Source organism: Triturus cristatus, chromosome 3_1 (genome assembly GCF_964204655.1).
Source record: "Triturus cristatus chromosome 3_1, aTriCri1.1, whole genome shotgun sequence".
Classification (NCBI taxonomy): Eukaryota; Metazoa; Chordata; class Amphibia; order Caudata; family Salamandridae; genus Triturus; species Triturus cristatus.
The window spans coordinates 312,456,666-312,474,777 of NC_140583.1; the positions used below are offsets into that span (position 1 = coordinate 312,456,666).

Consider the following 18,112-nt stretch of genomic DNA (forward strand, 5'->3'; position numbering starts at 1 on the left):
ACAGACACTGGGAACACTCCCATGGAGGACTTGATTGAATCCACCATCCAGCCAGAAGCTGTTGTTGGTGTGACCCAGCTGGACACGTCCGGAGCAGCAAACACATCTGAAGGTAAGATGAATGTATGTTTTCTTAGTGTTACAAAATGTAAAGGTAGAACTCGACCACAGCACAGCCCAAGTGCAGACCCTGAACATCCAGTACACAATGCATTCAGTAGGTGAGGGGCATTATGGGAGATGTAGTCAGGTCAAGCAGTTAAAATGTCAAATCTCAGAGTAACAACCCAAAAAAGCTTAATAGAGTATAAAATCATTTACAAAGGCAGAAATTTATTACTGTACAATTAATATCACAGACATGAAATAATACAGTGTTGCACTGTTTCACCTCACAGATGCACAACGTGTAGAAGATGTGGATAGCGATTCCCCAGACATGCAGGACACCAGCGCAGGTGAACAGATGGACACACCTGTGGTGCAAATAAATCCCTCACGTCCAACAAAGTCACGCAGGGCTACTGTTCCATCCCTAGTCACCATGGAGTGTGAAGATGATGAGGCTGATGCAACACCAGGTGGCAGCCATGGCCAGACAACTTCCATCACACAAACACAACCACAGGTCCCCAGAACTAATCACAGAGCCCGGCGTAGGAGAGGAAGAGCACTCAGGACACAGCAGGAGGAGCAACCAAGTGATGTCTGGGGTGGTCTTGAGGGACAGATGCTCCGTATGCAGCGCCTGCAGACAAAAAACACACGATTAGTACAATTGCAAGTTGGCAAGATGGCTAGCAACATAGCAGTACTGTCAGAAAGTGTGCAGCAACTGAGCAAGGTGATGCATGAGGGAAATGTATCCCAGAAGAGACAGCATCGTCAACTAATGCTGCAATTGAAAATGTTTGCTAAATCAAACAATAGATTGGCCACGACAACTGCACTGCTGGCACGTAGGTCTGTGACCATGCAAACTGAAATGTGCCATTGGAGCGGCGATGTGGCTAAAGCACTGGACCAGGTCACCAATGCAGTTGATTTGCTAAATGCTTCCACAATTGCGGCCAACAATTCCACGCCCGAAGAGGGTAGTGAGGGTGGCTCAAGCCTAAGTAGTGTGGCAGTTCCAGTCCGCACTGCAGGAAGACGCAACACACGCAGCAGTACCCCCGCCGCTTCCAACATAACGGATGACAATGCTGGGTCTGACAGGCGTCTGGGTGTTCGTGGGAAAAAGCGCTAGACTGGCATGTACAAGTGCATTCCACTATGGTGACGTAACCATTTATTTGGATTTGACTTTTCACAGAGTGACAAGTGAATTGACATTTGCAAACCACTTATGTCCATTGCACTGGTCAGATTACAAGTGTGCTTGAACACTCATGGCAATTTTATTTAATTAAAGAATACTCTGATAGCAATAGTCAGTTTCTGTGTCATCATTACTCACCTCAGAAATAATTTTGTGTGATGTCAAATCTTCTCCTACGCCCTTCTGCTGCGCCTGCCCCTTGTGCTGCATGGTGTTGTGGCACTTGCTGGTTCCCATCCTCCGAATCGCTGTCAGACACCTCGATGTCCATTCCTCCCCTTGTCGCTATGTTGTGCAGCATGGCACATGCCGCTACTATCTTGCAGCATTGTTCAGGGTTGTACTTCAGTGCTCCACCGGTCTTATGTAGACATCTGAATCGGCTCTTCAACAGCCCAAATGTGCGCTCTATGATGTTCCTTGTCGAAATATGTGCTGCATTGTACCTCTGTTGATTGGCAGTTGTGGGATTGAGGTAAGGCGTCATTAGGTAATTACGCAAGGCGTATGCGCTGTCACCTACATGTAATGGAGCAAAGAGTCAGTGGCAGCTTCACATTGACATACGTACAATGACAGTGATAAACTATAACACATATTTACCAAGCAGATGTCCCTCTCCAAATTCTCCCCTGACAAGACGGGTGTGTATGCCACTTTGCCTGAAGATATAAGAGTCATGTGCACTCCCTGGAAATTGCGCAACAATGTCAGTGATAATGTTTTTGGCATTGCAAACAACCTGAATATTGAGGGAATGGTAAGATTTCCTATTTCTATATATATATTCCTGTGTTGCAGGGGGACATATTGCAACGTGCGTGCAATCAATACAACCCAAAACATGTGGGAAACGAGCTATCTGGTAGAACTCCTGTTTGGTTTTTGCAAGGTCAAGCGCGGTGGTAGGGAACTTGATATGAGACCCGATCACGGCCATCATGGCATCAAGGAATGCTTTCAATATTCTTGAAAGTGCGCTTTGTGACACACCTCCCGCAACAGCAATGACCCCCTGAAAACTGCCTGACGCCAGAAGGTGTAGGCAACATAGGACCTGCACATGCGTTGGGATGGCATTGGTCCTACGTGTCTGTCGTTGCATTATGGGGTCCAATTCATTGATTAGGTCATGGATCATTGCTGCATTGAGCCTATACTTGTCGTATATCTCATCCTCTTGCTGGCCTAGCAAAGTTATGCGGACTCTGAAGATGCGCTCATTCATTCGCCTCCGTCTCTGTGCGGCAGCCTGCAGCCTCATCCTCCTCGCCATCAGGTAAATCCCTGCCATTGTGAACAGTGCTGGCTCATTCTGGGTGTGTTTAAATGGGTTTCAGTTGGTTTTCACCTGTCTGTGATTTGCACTCATGATTACCACCTGGTTGTGATCCTTCTAATTTAGCGATCGCTAATTTGCGATTTTCATGGAAATCGCTATTTGCGATTTGTCATGCATACATTTTGCGATTCGTTGTTTGCGATTCGGTAATTGGGACACGCTAATACCGATTCGCTATTTGATTCGCAGAATGTTTTGCGATTCCTTATATTTGCGAAAAAATGGATTTTCGCAAATATACAGTTGATGCATTTCAACACTGACTTTTGCGATCGCAAACGGCCTATTTTTGCGATTCGCACCCTTTGCGATCGCAAAAAGGTTTGATGCATGTGCCTGTATATGTATTAGCGATTTTCCGGGGCGTCTCCCAAATCAAAAATTACCCTCCGAAATTAGCACAAGTTGACATACACTGTTTAATGTATGCCGATGATATTGTTATAATTGATCGTACCCCGATAGGCCTGCGATGAAACCTAAATGAACTAAATCAATACGCAACTGAAAATGTTCTGGTGCCAAATATCACTAAAACTAAAGCACTCCCTTTCAGTGGCAGAAGGAAACCTTTACCCTATATATGGTCATTAGGAGGTGAACCAATCAAGACAGTGAAAGAGTATATCAATTTGGGGCGTATTTTCACTTACAATTTACAAGATGCAGCCCACTTCCAACACTTAAGCCGGAAGGCAGAATCCCATGTTGGGGCTCTACAGAGACTGTATCACTCTACGGGAAATAGACATTTTATACCAATGCTGGAGGTTTACGGCATGAAAATTCCTCAGATTCTATCATATACCATGGAATACACACAAATTAAAACATGACAATCTATAAAAGTAAAGGAGGGAACCATACTTCGAAAATTGGTCAAAGTGTCGCAGTCGGTACCAGTCCAAGCTCTTCGTCTCGAGCTATCTATAACGGGAATTTTTGCTTGAGTAATTTCCAATATCATTAGGTGGGCGTACAACCTATTACATGCAGCGCCAGACACATTAAGGCATCTGTTAAAACTGGAGACCTTTAGAGTAGAAGCGTCTGGGTATACATTTAATAGGAATATGTTAAAAGCCTTTGAGGTTTCACAATGCACTGTTGCACTTTTACAGGAGTGGTCTCCAGCGCTCTTGAAAATGTTTTTAAAACATTTGGCCCCTAGAATTAGCTATGAAATGGATAAAGAGCATTGCATTCAAATGAAGCATTATAAAGCGTTTGCAGAAAACATAGAATTTAAGACCTATGCTCCCTATTTACGATTCCAACTCGAGCACGGGGTAAGGCGCTGTATTCTGCTCCTACGTTTGGGTATACTCTCATTAGCAACATTCTTAGCTAGCTGGGACGGCACAAATAACTCCAAAGGCATTTGTGAATTGTGCAAAGGTGGCCGACAAGATTAGTTTCATGTTTTATTAATCTGTCCTAATGCGAGTATAGTAGAGGCTCGTCGACGTTATATAACTCCAATTCAACTAAAGTATAATGCTATCTTGGCAAAAGATTTATTTATGTTGTGTAACTCTCCTGGCAATGAAACTGTATGTCATAACTATAAGTTTTTTTTTTTATTTATTTTTTTTATAAATTTTTATTAAACAATAAGTCAGTTACAAGCATGGGCCTACAACCACCAGGGCCGGCCGCTAGATTCAGAAAGGATCGTACATTAGTTAAGGCAGTAGGCGACTCCTGGGGCCCAGCCCCGTAAATGGCTCCGGATAGTTCGAAGGAGGCAGGAGACATAAATTTAACATAAATAACAACTAAAAAACAAAAGGCGAGGCATAAGGGCAAAAAAAAAAAAAAACGTGGGTCAGGCTACATCCGGGGGACTCTACTTCGGACCTTCAATTAGCTATCAAGAGGAAGGAGTACTGAAAGATCGGGGGGGGTAACGGGAGAGGAACATCTATATTCGATTATTACAACAAGTTGCAAGGAACTATCAAGGGTCAGGGGGACAAGGCAATATCGGTGTCCACAAGGGGGGGAGTACAGATACCCCCACGATACGCGTTCCATTGCCCCCAAATTCTACCCCATGCCCCGGGTTTACCACGGGCCACATACACAGTCTTCTCCCTGAACATACACCAGTCCATGTTCTCCTTCCATACTGACACGGTGGGAGGCCGCTGGGAGCCCCAAAGCTGCGCTATATCCCTCTTGGCAATCATGTTCCCCAGGGCCGCCCACCGAGTCTGAGCCGCGTTATAATCATTGGGCTCCCACACATTCAGGACACAGCGACGCACCTCCGGAAGCAGCGCAACTCCGGTGACTTGTCCCATGACCCCATGAACCCGACGCCAGTATTCCGCCACCTCGCGGCACTCCCAAAGGATATGGAGAAAGGTGGCACTGAGCCCACATCCCCGCTTACAAAGCCCATCTTCCGAGAATCCCATCGAGACCAAACGGGGACCCGTCACGTACACCCGGTGGAGAATCTTTAACTGGACCAGGCGGAGACGGGCTGGAATGGCTACTTCCTTAGGGGACGACAGTGCGGACTGCCAGTCCTCGTCGTCTAATTCCACCCCATCCCCCGTCCACGTCTCCCGAAGGTGCACCAATAGGTCAGCCCGATTATTAATAAGTTTTTTATAGATTAAAGAGATAGTACTGTCGGGGACATGACCATCGAGTATGCGGTCCTCGAGGGGCGAAGAGGCAGGGATCTTAGTCCCCTCCCCAAAGACGGAGAGCAGGGCGTGCCGAACCTGGGCATATCGGAAGAACTCCCTGTCCGTGAGTTCGTATTCGCTCTGGAGCGCCGCGAAGGTCTTAACCGCGCCCTTCCTCCATAGGTCCCCCACTCTACTAATACCAATCGTGTCCCAACGGTCAAACCCTTTCGTCGTCCAGAGGCTTCCCAGTCGGTCGGAGGCAAATAAAGGAGTAGCACATGTTAGTCGCTCACTCCAGCCCATGGCTACATTGGCCGCCTTCCAGATCCGCACCGCAATCTTAGTAGGGCCCGTCAGGGTCCGTCCAGCCGAGCGGGAGTAAAGCGCCCTGTTATAATTCCCGCCGGGGAGCAAGAATTTATCCATCTCATACGCCGGATTCAAGCCAGGCGCATACGTGGCATGGTTAATGGCCGATAACTGCGAGGCCCAATAATACCTGCGAATGTCGGGAAGCGCGATGCCCCCGTCGTACCAGGGGAGAGTAAGCTTGGCCAGGGCGATACGCGCCCGTCCGTCCCACACCAGTCTCCTCTGCAGGCTCTCCACCTCCCGAAAGTAGGCCACTGGAATGACATCGAAGGAGTTCTGAAGTGCATAGAGGAATCTGGGAAGGGACATCATTTTAAACAGTGCTGCCCGACCCAGCGGGGACAAGGGCAGCCTACACCACCGAGCCGTGTCTTCCCTCAAACGCCGAAGTGGAAGCAGGAGATTTTGCTCATAGCGAGCCACCGGGTCCAACGAGACGTATATCCCCAGGTATTTAAAGCCGGCCAGAGATACTTGGATCGGAAGCCGAGGCGGCAAGAGAGGAGGGCCACCGGAGATAGGATAGACACAGGATTTAGACCAGTTAATCGTGAGACCCGAATTTCTCCCATAGGAAGTCAGAACATCAAAGAGAACGTTAAGCGACTGCCGCGGCGAGGTAAGATACAGGAGAATATCGTCAGCATATAACGAGACCCGATCCTCGAAGCCCGGGGCCCACCGGATCCCCCTGATCGAGGGCTCCCAGCGGAGCCAAGCAGCGAGTGGCTCCAGGGCGAGAGCAAAGAGCAGAGGGGACAACGGGCACCCCTGCCTCGTACCCCGACTGAGCGCGAAGGGCCGAGAGACCCGCCCATTAACCACCACCTGAGCCATGGGTCCCGTGTAGAGAAGCTTCACCCAGCCAAGAAATCCCTCCCCAAAGCCGAATTTGGTCAAGACAGCCCAGAGGAACGGCCACTCGATGGTATCGAAGGCCATCGTGGCGTCTAAAGAAACCAGCACGGCCGGTTCGGAGAGGTACTCCGCCCTGGCGAGGGCGCCATGAAGACGCCGCAAGTTGAGGGCGGTGTTGCGATGCGGGATGAAGCCGCATTGATCAGGATGAATCAGATCGCAGATGACGCTCAACAAACGATTGGTGAGGACTTTAGCCAGGATTTTAGGCTCTGCGTTTAGCAGTGAGATAGGCCTGTAGGAGGCACAGCGGTCCCGCGGCTTACCTTCCTTGGGGATCACGACTATCGTGGCCAGTCGCTGGTCGACAGGAAGGGAACCAGCTTCAAGGGACTCCTGAAACATACGACGGAGGAAGGGCGCTAGTTTATCCGGGCGCAACTTATATAATTCGATAGGTAGACCGTTGGGACCCATAGCCTTGCCCGAGCGAAGGGATCGAATCGCAGTTGCTATCTCATCTACCGACAAGGGGGCGTCCAGCTGCTCACGGTCCTCGACGGACAGGCCGGGCAAAGCAATATCCCTCAGTAGAAGGCAAGAGTCTTCCTCATCCCTATCAGTCACCGGGGAGTACACGGCCCGGAGGTGGTCGGCGAAACATTCCACAATCTCACCAGGCTCAGTCACACACACTCCATCCGAGACACGCAGCTCCGGGACCACACGATTCACTCTCTCCTTCTTGTCCAGCCACGCAATCAACTTACCCGCCTTGTCCCCGGCATCATACAATCGACCCTGCTGCTCCCTATACATAGTTTTGGCAGCGTCAGTGACAAGAGACCTGTATTCAAACTATTTCAGGCTGAGGGCATGGAGCCCGTCCGGAGTGACACCCTCCTCCAAGGCCGACTCCAGCCCCGAGATGTCAGTCTCCAGCTTCACCACTGCCTCACTCTTGAGCTTCTTAGCCACCACTATCTGGGAGAGGGCGTGTCCGCGGATTACGGTTTTAAAGGCTTCCCACAGGGACATTGCAGACAACACCGACCCCTCGTTTTCAAGGAAGTATTGGTCCATAGCCTTTACCAGGCTATCGCGAGTCGTAGGGTCTCGCAGGTACCACGGGTTAATGGGAGCGATCCGCCCCGCAGACCGTGACTCGGTGTCAAAGAGCAGCCACAGCGGGGAATGATCGGAGATACCCCTCGCCAGGTGCCTGACCTCTCGAATTCGACCAGTCTGCGCCGCGGGCATAAGGAAATAGTCTAACCTAGAAAGACTCCCATGTGCCCCAGAGTGAAAGGTGTACTGACATTGGGTCGGATGCATTAATCGCCAACTATCCACCAGGCCGAAGGTCTCCAACAGACCACCTAGCCATGCCTGGGCAGCGGGGAGGGCCCTGGGTGGGTGACGATCCAGGTCACCCGAGACCACCGAATTAAAGTCCCCGCCCATAAGAAAAAGACTGTCCGGAAGTTCAAGCAGCATTCGACCCAAGTCCGCGAAGGTGGAGTTCTGGAGGCCCGGGGGGACGTAAACTGAGACCAGGGCAAGGGGATGCCCCTCCCACCTCCCAGTCAGACACACATAACGCCCTCTGTCATCTGAGACTACCCTGGTGATCTCCAACGGAAGTGAGGATCGCAGGAGAATGCCCACCCCCCTGGAGCCAGTTGTGAAACCAGAATGAGCCACGAGGCGGTATCCCCCCCTATTCATTGCATGGCAGACATTACCAACCAGATGCGTCTCCTGGATAAACACCACATCAGGAGTCAGGCGACGCAAATACTGCAGTACTACACCCCGTTTGATACGGTCCCCCAACCCATTGACGTTCCATGACATCAGCTTCAACCCGTCCCCCCCCATCCCCTCCAATAAATCAAAGGTCCCCCAGTAAGCAGCACAGTTCCCGATGGTGGACAAAAATCAATACCTCGCCCTGCAAACAAAAAACACACAACAAAACAACCCCTCCTTCCCCCCACCCCCCCAACATCCAACTCCCCCCACCCTGCACCCCTGCGGGCCAAAAAACCCCCCCAACTTGCAGTGTGCCTGTCGCCCAACTAACCCCATTCTACGAAAAGACCCCGGAGGAGGAAAGGGACCCGACCCCGCCCGCCCCCCACACAGGTCCTAGCAAGACACAATGAACCAAAGAAGTACAACCCAGCTGAACAGTGCAAAATGGCAAAATCAAGGACCAAAAGTCACTCCAAAGGGGACCCGTCACCGTTGGCACCTGCAGAGGGCCCGGGACGGCCACCTCTGTCTGGCAGCGAGTCCAGCCAGTCACTCACGGCCACAGGAGAGTCAAAAAAGGCAGTCCGATCCTCATGTTCCACTCGGAGTTTTGCAGGGTAGAGCATAGAGTACTTTAGGCCCAGTTCACGAAGACGACGTTTCACTCCCTGGAATCCCATCCGCTGTTTCTGTACAAGTTGGGTAAAGTCCGGATAAAAGTTAATGGATGAGTTCTCATGTCGAACCGGGCCATGGACACGTGAGGCCTGCAGAATCGAGTCCCGGTCTCTGTAGTAAAACAGCTTGGCCACGATAGGCCTCGGGGGGGCCCCCGGCCGTGGTCGACCGCCCGGAACTCGATGGGCCCGCTCCACGGCAAAGAACTTACTCAAGCCAGCAGGGGTCAACTGTTGGAGGATGAGCTCCTCGACCAGGAGGTCAACCGGGCGGTCGTCGGAGGACTCCGGTACGCCTATGACACGGATGTTGTTGCGTCGGGCCCGTCCCTCGAAGTCCTCCAGCCGCCGGGCCATCTGATCGTTGACCACCTTGATGTCACCAAGCGCGGCCTGCAGGCCCGACACATCCGCCCCAAGGGTGGAGGTCCGCGCATCGAGAGCCTGAACCCTCTCGTTTGTTTTGGAGAGATCCGCCCGTATTAAGGTGACATCAATTACCACCGTGTCGATTTTACGGGCCAGGGCCTCGTATTGCGTGGCGATGGTTTCCCTGATGCCATCAATGGCGCCCATGATATCCTGTAGGGAAAGTTCCGAAGAGACGGACGTGCCACCACCGGTGGCGTCCGGGGGGGGACCGGCCGCTCCAGGGGAGCCTCTGCCCTGAGTGTAGCGGTCCATGTTGTTGGTCTGGACCGATCCCCCACGGAGGGAGGCCTTAGTCTTACGCCCCTCGGGGCCCCCCTTGCCCCCCATGTGGTCACGGACACCGAGGGGGACCGCCGATCAAAGTAGCAGAGGCACCGGCACCGAAGACCAGCGCCTCACCCAAGACCACAATATGGCGGTGCGGGGGGACCCAAGGCGATAGGCACTCTAGTGGCAGGTGGAGACAAAGCCTTGTGCAGAGGCCAAGGATACACCCCGCCACCTCAAGCGCTCCACCGGCCAGCCCCCTGAGGTCCGAAAGTGAAACCGAAAGTGGTCTAGCGGCCCCTGGCACCGCGCTGCAGCCGCTGTTGTTCAATTGCGACACGGCTCCACGGTTCACCTTCGCCCCGGGCACCTCCGTCGGGTGGGTCCCAAAAGTTCTAACAACGATAACTCAGGATTCCCAGGTCCGATTCAATTTCTGAAAAGAGATACGTGCTCAGCCGGTCTTCATCTCCCAGATTCCATAAACCACATCAGGATATTATCAGGATAATTCCGAGGAGCAGCGAGGGTCCGGGGAGCCCTGTGCTCACGCGACCATCTTGGATGCGCGCTAGGCTCCTCCTCCAACTATAAGTTTTTTAAAGGTTTTTTGAAGCTGTTCTAAAGGTAAAAATCACAATCTTAAGATTGTATTCTACTTTATTGAATGATGTATAAGTAGGCGATAAAACATTATTACTTTTCAATTTTTATAGTGTGTTTTAAAAGTTTTACCATTTTCATTATTTTAAACTCAATAATAATAATTTTATATCTGTATTTGTTGATCTCAGTTGAGGTCTGAACCAAATAAATAAAATTACTGAATTACTCACCAACACAGCCATATGCACACTCACTCACCCATACAGCCGTTCACAGACACACTCTTGAACCCATACACCCAGTGAATCACCCACTCACACATCTATGCACAAAGTCACACACACCCCACCCACCCACACAAACACTCAGGCACCCATACAGATTCTCAGGCAACCAATCAATAACCCATATAGACACTCATGTCGCTACTAACCAACCCATTCAGCAGCTTACACAGCAACAGGCACACTGATACAGACATTTAAACCGTTTAGTCACTAACCCATGCATTCAATAAGACACATTTAATCACTCACTTATACAGTCACGCACTTACTAAATCCTCCATCCAGACACTTATACTCCCACTCATTCTTCAATACACCTTGGCATATATATAAAACATATTTAAAATTTATAGAAACACACATTCACTGGATGATGTCATCAGTGATTTTATTTGAGATGTCATCAATGATGTCATCAGTGATATCACTGACCATGTCATGAATGAGGTAATATGTGGCATCATCAGCAGTGCATTGCAGGGGCGTGAGTTATAGTTAGCTGAACTAACTATAACGGCCGAATATATATATATATATATATATAGAGAGAGAGAGAGACAGACAGAGAGAGAGAGAGAGAGAGAGAGAGAGAGAGAGAGAGAGAGAGACAACACTGTTACTTAGTTAAAGGGTACTAATTGTATCCACCTCAGGTGAGAGTCTGAAACGGCGTGTGATATTTTCAGGGGCAGCTCCTCCATTTGAGTGGAGGAGTGTCGCCCCACAAGCCCCAGAGCTGAAAAATAAAATGGTAATACATTTTATTTATTAACATTGTATTTTTCAGCAACCCGTCCTGAACTAAGTTCAGAACGGGGCAGGGCCAGTGTTGCTCAGTGGCAGTAGCAGGGAGCTGTGAGCTTTAAAATGCTCAAGTCTATTTTGCCGGCCGTCTTGGGACGGCCAGCCAGACATGTGCAAGTAAGGTAAGTTTAGTTTATGTTTTTTTTGTGCACACTCACCCCCACCCTACCATCCTCGGAACAAGCCAGCCGCTACTGGATATTTTAAAATGATTGATTTTTAAACATATATTTTGCACTTTGCAGCAGGTACTAAACTGTCTAATCATTTTAAGCTTATAAAAATGACCATATACTCAATATGTAGCCATCCAAAGATGCAAATTTTATTGGAAAATCGGAGTAGGACCAGTATTTCGTTATCAGATGACTGACAACTTTAACAGCCTCCGAGGTAATCTTTCTCTAACCCTTACATGGGCATCACTAGCATGACACCACCGCATTTTCACTATACAAAAGCCAAAACTATTTTAACGTCTACTTTTCGCACCGCTCACAAATTTATGCTGTGACTGCTGTCCCCGAAAATATTTATAAAGTAGGTTGTCAAATTGCGTTCACTTGTCGATTGTCAACATTGGACACACTCAGGCCCGGTAGCAGGTGCATATGGCAACAGGTCTTTTACTGCATTCCTGGATAGTAAATCTAGCCTGCGCAGTTCAACGCGTATTTGGCGGCGTGCTTTCTTAGCTATATTTGATGAGGAACGTTTTCCCTCAAGAGAGTGCTAACCGATTTGGACATGTAACTCAAAATGTTTTTCTAAGTGTGTCTGTGTTTTTAATCTGTTTTTAAACTGCAGTTACGGAAACTACTACGACGACTTTTGATAAGCAAACTGTTATTGTAAAATGGTTTAGTGCAAAGAGACGTATGAAACTGCCCTTATGTAAATTGCTTGTATTCTTTTGGATGAATTTCGTTATACAGAAAGCTGCAAAAATAAATATCAGTCTACAGTAACTGCAGATGGCCACTAGAGTGTGCTCTAGTATCAACCTTGGAAAGATGTGTGCAATTGAAAACTAAAGTGACCAGCAAATTTAACGGTTAACTTCAGGGGTTTCAGAAGAAATTTTGTAAATGAAATTGTGACCAGTGTCGGGGCCCAACCCCTGTGGATGGCTAACCCCTCTCTGGGCAATACTATTGGGTGAGCTCGCAGCATCGCGGTTCCACCAGGTGGATCAAAAAGCCACAGAAATTCATCAGTCACATTATTGCCAACATTTGAAAAATAAATTCCAGGGACACTCTGCAGCACAGCTAACAATTACTTACTTGACAATATACCACACCCACTGCCCCAAAGTAGCATAATTTAACTCTGTCTACTTATTATATTACAGATTATAGGGTCTACTCAATATAGAGAGAATTGCAGGGAATTGAGATGAGAATTTCAAAGTTAAGGCCAAAGTAGCTGAGTTGAAAAAATTCTCCCATTCAGCTGCTTGGAGAACCTTTCCGACATGTAGTCATGTATTGTCACTTGTATTATAAAATAAGCAATGTGCTATTAAAGTTCATACATACATGTATGTCAAAACTAATAGTAACACCTTCCCAACTAGACAAAACTATACATCTCAAACAGCACAGTGACCGACATTACTTACTCTCGCAGGACCAGCAGATGGCACCCAGAGCAACAATCTTTTCTGGTGCCCAATGACCTTGCTCTCCAAGGCTTCCCTCACAACCACTGGCCAACAGTACCCCTCCTCTCTCCATAGTCCCTCTGTCACAAACATTTAATTTGTTTTATAGCGCTGCTCATACCAGTACAGGCCATCAGATCACTTAACATCACAAACACATTACACAGATACAATAAATCATACGTGTGTAAATCAGTCTAGGAAATTTAGAATAGAACAATGAGGATTACAAGGTGTAGAAAGGGGTCACATGTCACAGATACTAGGAGGTAGAATATTTTAATACTTATACTTTGATAGCTTTATTTCGGTCGATGACCATAAAAGCACAGATAAAATATATACATACAGGATAAAACATAAATATTTATACATACAAGTAAAAAGTTATTAAACAGAGTTATCAAAGTTGAGATTTACATATTAATAGTTCAGTTGATGAAGGTGGACCTCCTTCGCCACATGCTGTGCAAGAAACGGGAAACAGTAAATACGATAGGGGGCGAAGTGTCATAACGCAATATCCTACATGCTTGTGCGCATTGTTTTAGGCCTAGATTTCTACATAATGGTACAAGCCATGATCTACGAATTTCTTTATAGGCAGGGCAGAAGAATAAGATATGAGCTAAATCTTCTTTGGTTGTGTTGCAAGCCGGACAAAGCCCCTCACTTCTTCCTGGCCATTTGCAAGTAAAGTCCCCGATTGGGAGGCAGCCGTGCCTTAACTGAGTATATAGTTTTTTGGCAAACGGGGGCTGAATTTGATCTAAGAATTCCTCCCTGCTGGGTGCCATCTTGACTTGCAAAAATTCTGTGGTCAACCTACCCATAGTCTGTGAGCGGTACAGCAGAGTTAGCCTGTGCTGCTTTAGTAGCACTAGCAACTCCTTCTTCTGTACCGCTAAGCAGCTCACCCATGGAGAGTCCCAGAGTTGAGGCAAACCTATCTGGTGTATTAATGCTTTAAGGTGAGATAGCCAGGGTATACTTTTGGCCTTCAGTTGGTCCCAAATAGCCAGGAATTCAGCTCTATAGTCATTGAGCTCGGGCACTGTCCATAACCTTCTCCAGTATAGGAGGGGTCGGTTTGACAGAAATTCAGAAATGGGTTCCAGGTCTAGATCTAACCTCAGGGGGACGAGAGGTGTGCTCTGGGGGAGCCCTAGCAAGCTTCTAACAAATGTGTGTTCAGCCTTTGATAGGGGTAATACACGGGTGTGGCCCCAGAGTTCTGCGCCGTATGTAGCGGTAGGTCTTACTTGAACCCTATACATTTCAAGGGCTGGAGACACTGGTTTAAATTGCGTTTTCCTGTGAAACTTGCTAATGCCACCAGCTACCTGTATCAGCTTTAGGGCAGATTTGGTCACCTGGGGGCCCCAACCGAAATCTTCGGTCAGGGTAACACCCAGGTAAACAAAGGTTCTGACCCTTTCGAGCGGAGTGCCATTCAAAGATGGGCAGGGGCGGGTGCGCTTAGGTGGGCCGAAAATCATGTACTTTGTCTTATCTAAGTTCATTTCAAGTCCACGCAGAGCGCAGAATGTTACAAATCCATCCAGGACCCTCTGGATGCCCGTTGATGTCCGCGATAATAATAAAGTATCGTCAGCGAACATCAAAGCAGGCACCCGTCCAGATGACAGGCGAGGGGCGTCATTATTCCTGACCGCGTCCAGGTCACCAACCAGGCCATTTATGTAGAGACTAAAAAGTGTGGGTGCCAAGGCACAGCCCTGGCGAACTCCTCTGGTGACGGGGAAAGGGTCGGATAAATCGCCATTCTTCCCACAGCGTACCTGGGCATAGTTCCCTTTATGGAACCGCTTTAGGAGCTCTAGTAAATATGGGGGGAGCTTTAGATCTTCCAATACCCTCCATAGCTTTTCCCTGGGCACGAGGTCGAAAGCGGCCCGTAGGTCAACAAATACCAGGTATAAGCTACAACCCTCCAGTATTACCGTCTTCCAATACAAAACCTGCAACCTAAAAAGTTGGTCCAGAGTCGAGATCCCGGCTCTGAACCCGGCCTGTAGGGTGGTTAGTATTTTGCTTTCATCTGCCCATTCTAGAATTCTGTCCAAAATGATCCGACCCATAAGTTTCTGTGAGGTGTCCAAGAGACTTATCGGTCTATAGTTTGAGGGCACCAAGGGGGAACCTTTTTTAAATATAGGGACAATTTCGGCCCCGGCCCATGTATCTGGGATGTTAGCTCCCTCGAGTACTGCATTGAACAGTGCCGCTAAATAGGGTGCCCAGATCCTAGGTTGGGAGTGGAAGAGGTCGCCAGGGACTTTGTCAAGGCCGGGTGCTTTATTATGAGGCTGCCTAGCGATGGCATGCTCTACTTCCTTGATTGATATTCTATCAATACTTTCTGAAGCTACCCTGACTCTGGCATCTACGGGGTCCAGGAATTCCACAGGTATCATGGGTCTTTGCGTACTGGGGTCACTCTGGCAATCCAGGTTTGTTAATGTGCCAGTGAAGCCTTCCAGATGAGGTGCCCTCTCACCAAGGGGGGAGCTGTATAGGGTCGCAAAATGGGCTTCCCACACTGCGGGCGCAATATTTGGGAGAAAAGATTCCGCACTATTTCCCCTGGTGTTATTCACTAGGGCCCAAAAAAGTTTGGCGTCCTTGAGGTTCAGGGCATTCTTCAATTTTCCCCATATATCCTCTTCCCAATCCAGCCGGCTCCTACGTAATTCCTCCTTATATGCCTTCCTAAGGGTTCTAATATCTGCCTTGTTTTTTGACTTAATTGCCATTAAAAGTTCCCTGCGTAATCTCCTGCAGTCCGTATTATACCAAGGATGGGTGTTTGGTATATGTTTCTTAGCACGGATTACAGGATGGAAAACATCCGCCAGTGCCACAACTAGTTGTTTATGGGTGCCCAGTATTTGCGCGTGCTCTTTGCCTTCGGCCATCTGAGCTATAAATGGCGTGGCCAGTACATACATTTTGGCAAGTTGTTGGGGTGACTGTGCCAATTGGGGCCATTTCACCCGCCTTCTGTTATTGGTTAGTACAAGGGGGTGAATTGCTAGAGCAGGATTAATCGCAGTATTTTTCAAGCCAAAAGACCCTGGCTTCAGAGTAAGGATCAGTGCATTGTGGTCACTGTCCTGTCTATTCTCGATTCTGAAATCCAGCAGCTTGTCCCAGTTTTTAGCCTCGATCATTACATAGTCAATGAAGGAGGCTTTGTTGGATCTGTTGAATGTTCCAGCTGCTGGGCGATCGGATTCCAATCTACCATTGCATGCCCGCAGAGACATTGCAAGGGAGAAGGATTTTATTTGTAGTGCCAAGGGTGTCCAGGCTCTTACTGGTGCAATATCAAGAGTAGGGATGTGCCACAGCTCATCAACTTCGTCCTGTTCACCCAACTCGGCTTCTCCCAGCGGTTTGAACTGGCAGTTAAAGTCCCCTCCAATCACTAGGGCAAAAGAGGGATCAAGCCCTAGAATAAATGAGGCCAGGTCGCTAATTACGGGTGATTCTTTTCCGCTTTTGGTAGGTCTTGAGTATACATTTATTATTGCCACTGGGGGATTACCTAAGGGTTTTAAAAGGACGCACTGGAAGTCCAGGGATTTTGTTGGTACTTGAGTGGCCTGGACTCCCAGGTGTGTGGCTATCCAGATTGATAGTCCACCAGAAGGCCGACCTTTTCCTGCAAATGATGCCAAGGTGTCGTAAGTGGCAAAGGTTGTACAGGCGCTGTTTTCAAGTGCCCAGGTCTCCTGCATAAGGCAGATGTCGAATTTGGCCATAAATCCTGCCCACTCCGGGGAAGGCAATTTATTTTTAATACCAGCTATATTCCATGAGACCAAATGAATACAGTGTTTGTTCGGATCCTCAGAACCCATATTATCCTCGGTATTGGCATTAAATGCCATTTCCTTAGGTCTTTGTTCAGGTGATAAGGTAGTTCTCAAGTCTTCCTGCAGTATTTTCTCCACCCTTGTCTCTACCCGGGTAGAGATCTCAGCAATGGGATGGAAGTTTAGTTTTACTTCTGGGATAAGTCAATCCACCTCCTCCAACACACTGAATCTATTCCAGTGCGACTGTATCGGGGGAGGAAAAGAACGGGTGAATCCGCATTCCCTATATAGCCCTCTATTTTCAAGGAGTGGCGGACGATAATGCCCTCTTCTTGTTGGTCTGACGCATTGCCAGGGTAGTTCCAAACTGGGGACGGAATAAAAGTGTGAGAGATGTACTGCAGATATTTGAGTATTTTGTATATAGGTCTTAGAGCTGCATATATAATGCACAGCACTGGTATCCCTAAAATTTAAGATTATCACATCTCCTGCTATGGTCTTGGGGTTCCTCCCTATCCATTCCACTCTTCTAGCAAGAAGGATTTCGCCTGAAATATTATTTGGTAAGGGCATATTGGCCGTTAGCCATTGGATACATTTGTTTTTAAGTTCATCATCCCTTTCTCTTTTTCCCTCAGTTAGGGGTGGCACTCCCACAAGTGCTACAACAAATGGCTGGGCTTCTGGGGGTAAGTTTATTGTTGGGAGCTGATAGGAACTCGTTCTCATTATAGTGTCATTTCCCATGGGTATGGTGGTTTTGGGCCCCTGGCTCATTTCCTTCATCCTCATCACAGTTTTATCTGCTGTACCTGTCAAAATTGTTGTCGGACGGGCACTAGTATCTTGGTGGTCGTTTATTGATGGAGCAGAGGTTAAGCTTAATGTGTCTGTGGTTAAATCTATATTACTACTCTGTGTTGGAATTTTCTTACTTCCGCTATTTAAATGGGAAGAGATTTTGGGTGGTTCAGCTTCCGCGGTAATGGGTCCCATATTTTTAGGGGGATTGGCTATCCTTGTTTTATCTCCCCCTTTAGCATTAATTGCAGAGATAAGTTTATCAATTTTTGACACTAATGGCTTTAATTGTGTTATTATTATCCTCTCTAGGGACGTTTGTAACTCCGTAACCATACTGGCAACCCAGCATGGTATCCCTGTGGTGGGGTCAAGGGAGCTATTAGAGGGGGTCACCAGATCATGGTTTGTATGATTGGGTTTACCTG

At 48.1% G+C, this 18,112-nt stretch overlaps 1 long non-coding RNA gene across 1 annotated transcript in view; it reads right to left on the minus strand.

The window, feature by feature from the left end:
- Positions 1–358: 358 nt before the first annotated feature.
- Positions 359–18,112, minus strand: part of LOC146860174 (uncharacterized) — a 71,638-nt gene continuing 53,884 nt past the window's right edge. Inside the window, exons 4-5 of the long non-coding RNA XR_014979108.1 lie at positions 1,460–1,840; positions 359–748 (exon numbers count right to left, since the gene is read on the minus strand). This is a non-coding gene — a long non-coding RNA (uncharacterized LOC146860174). The remainder of the gene's footprint in view (positions 749–1,459; positions 1,841–18,112) is intronic.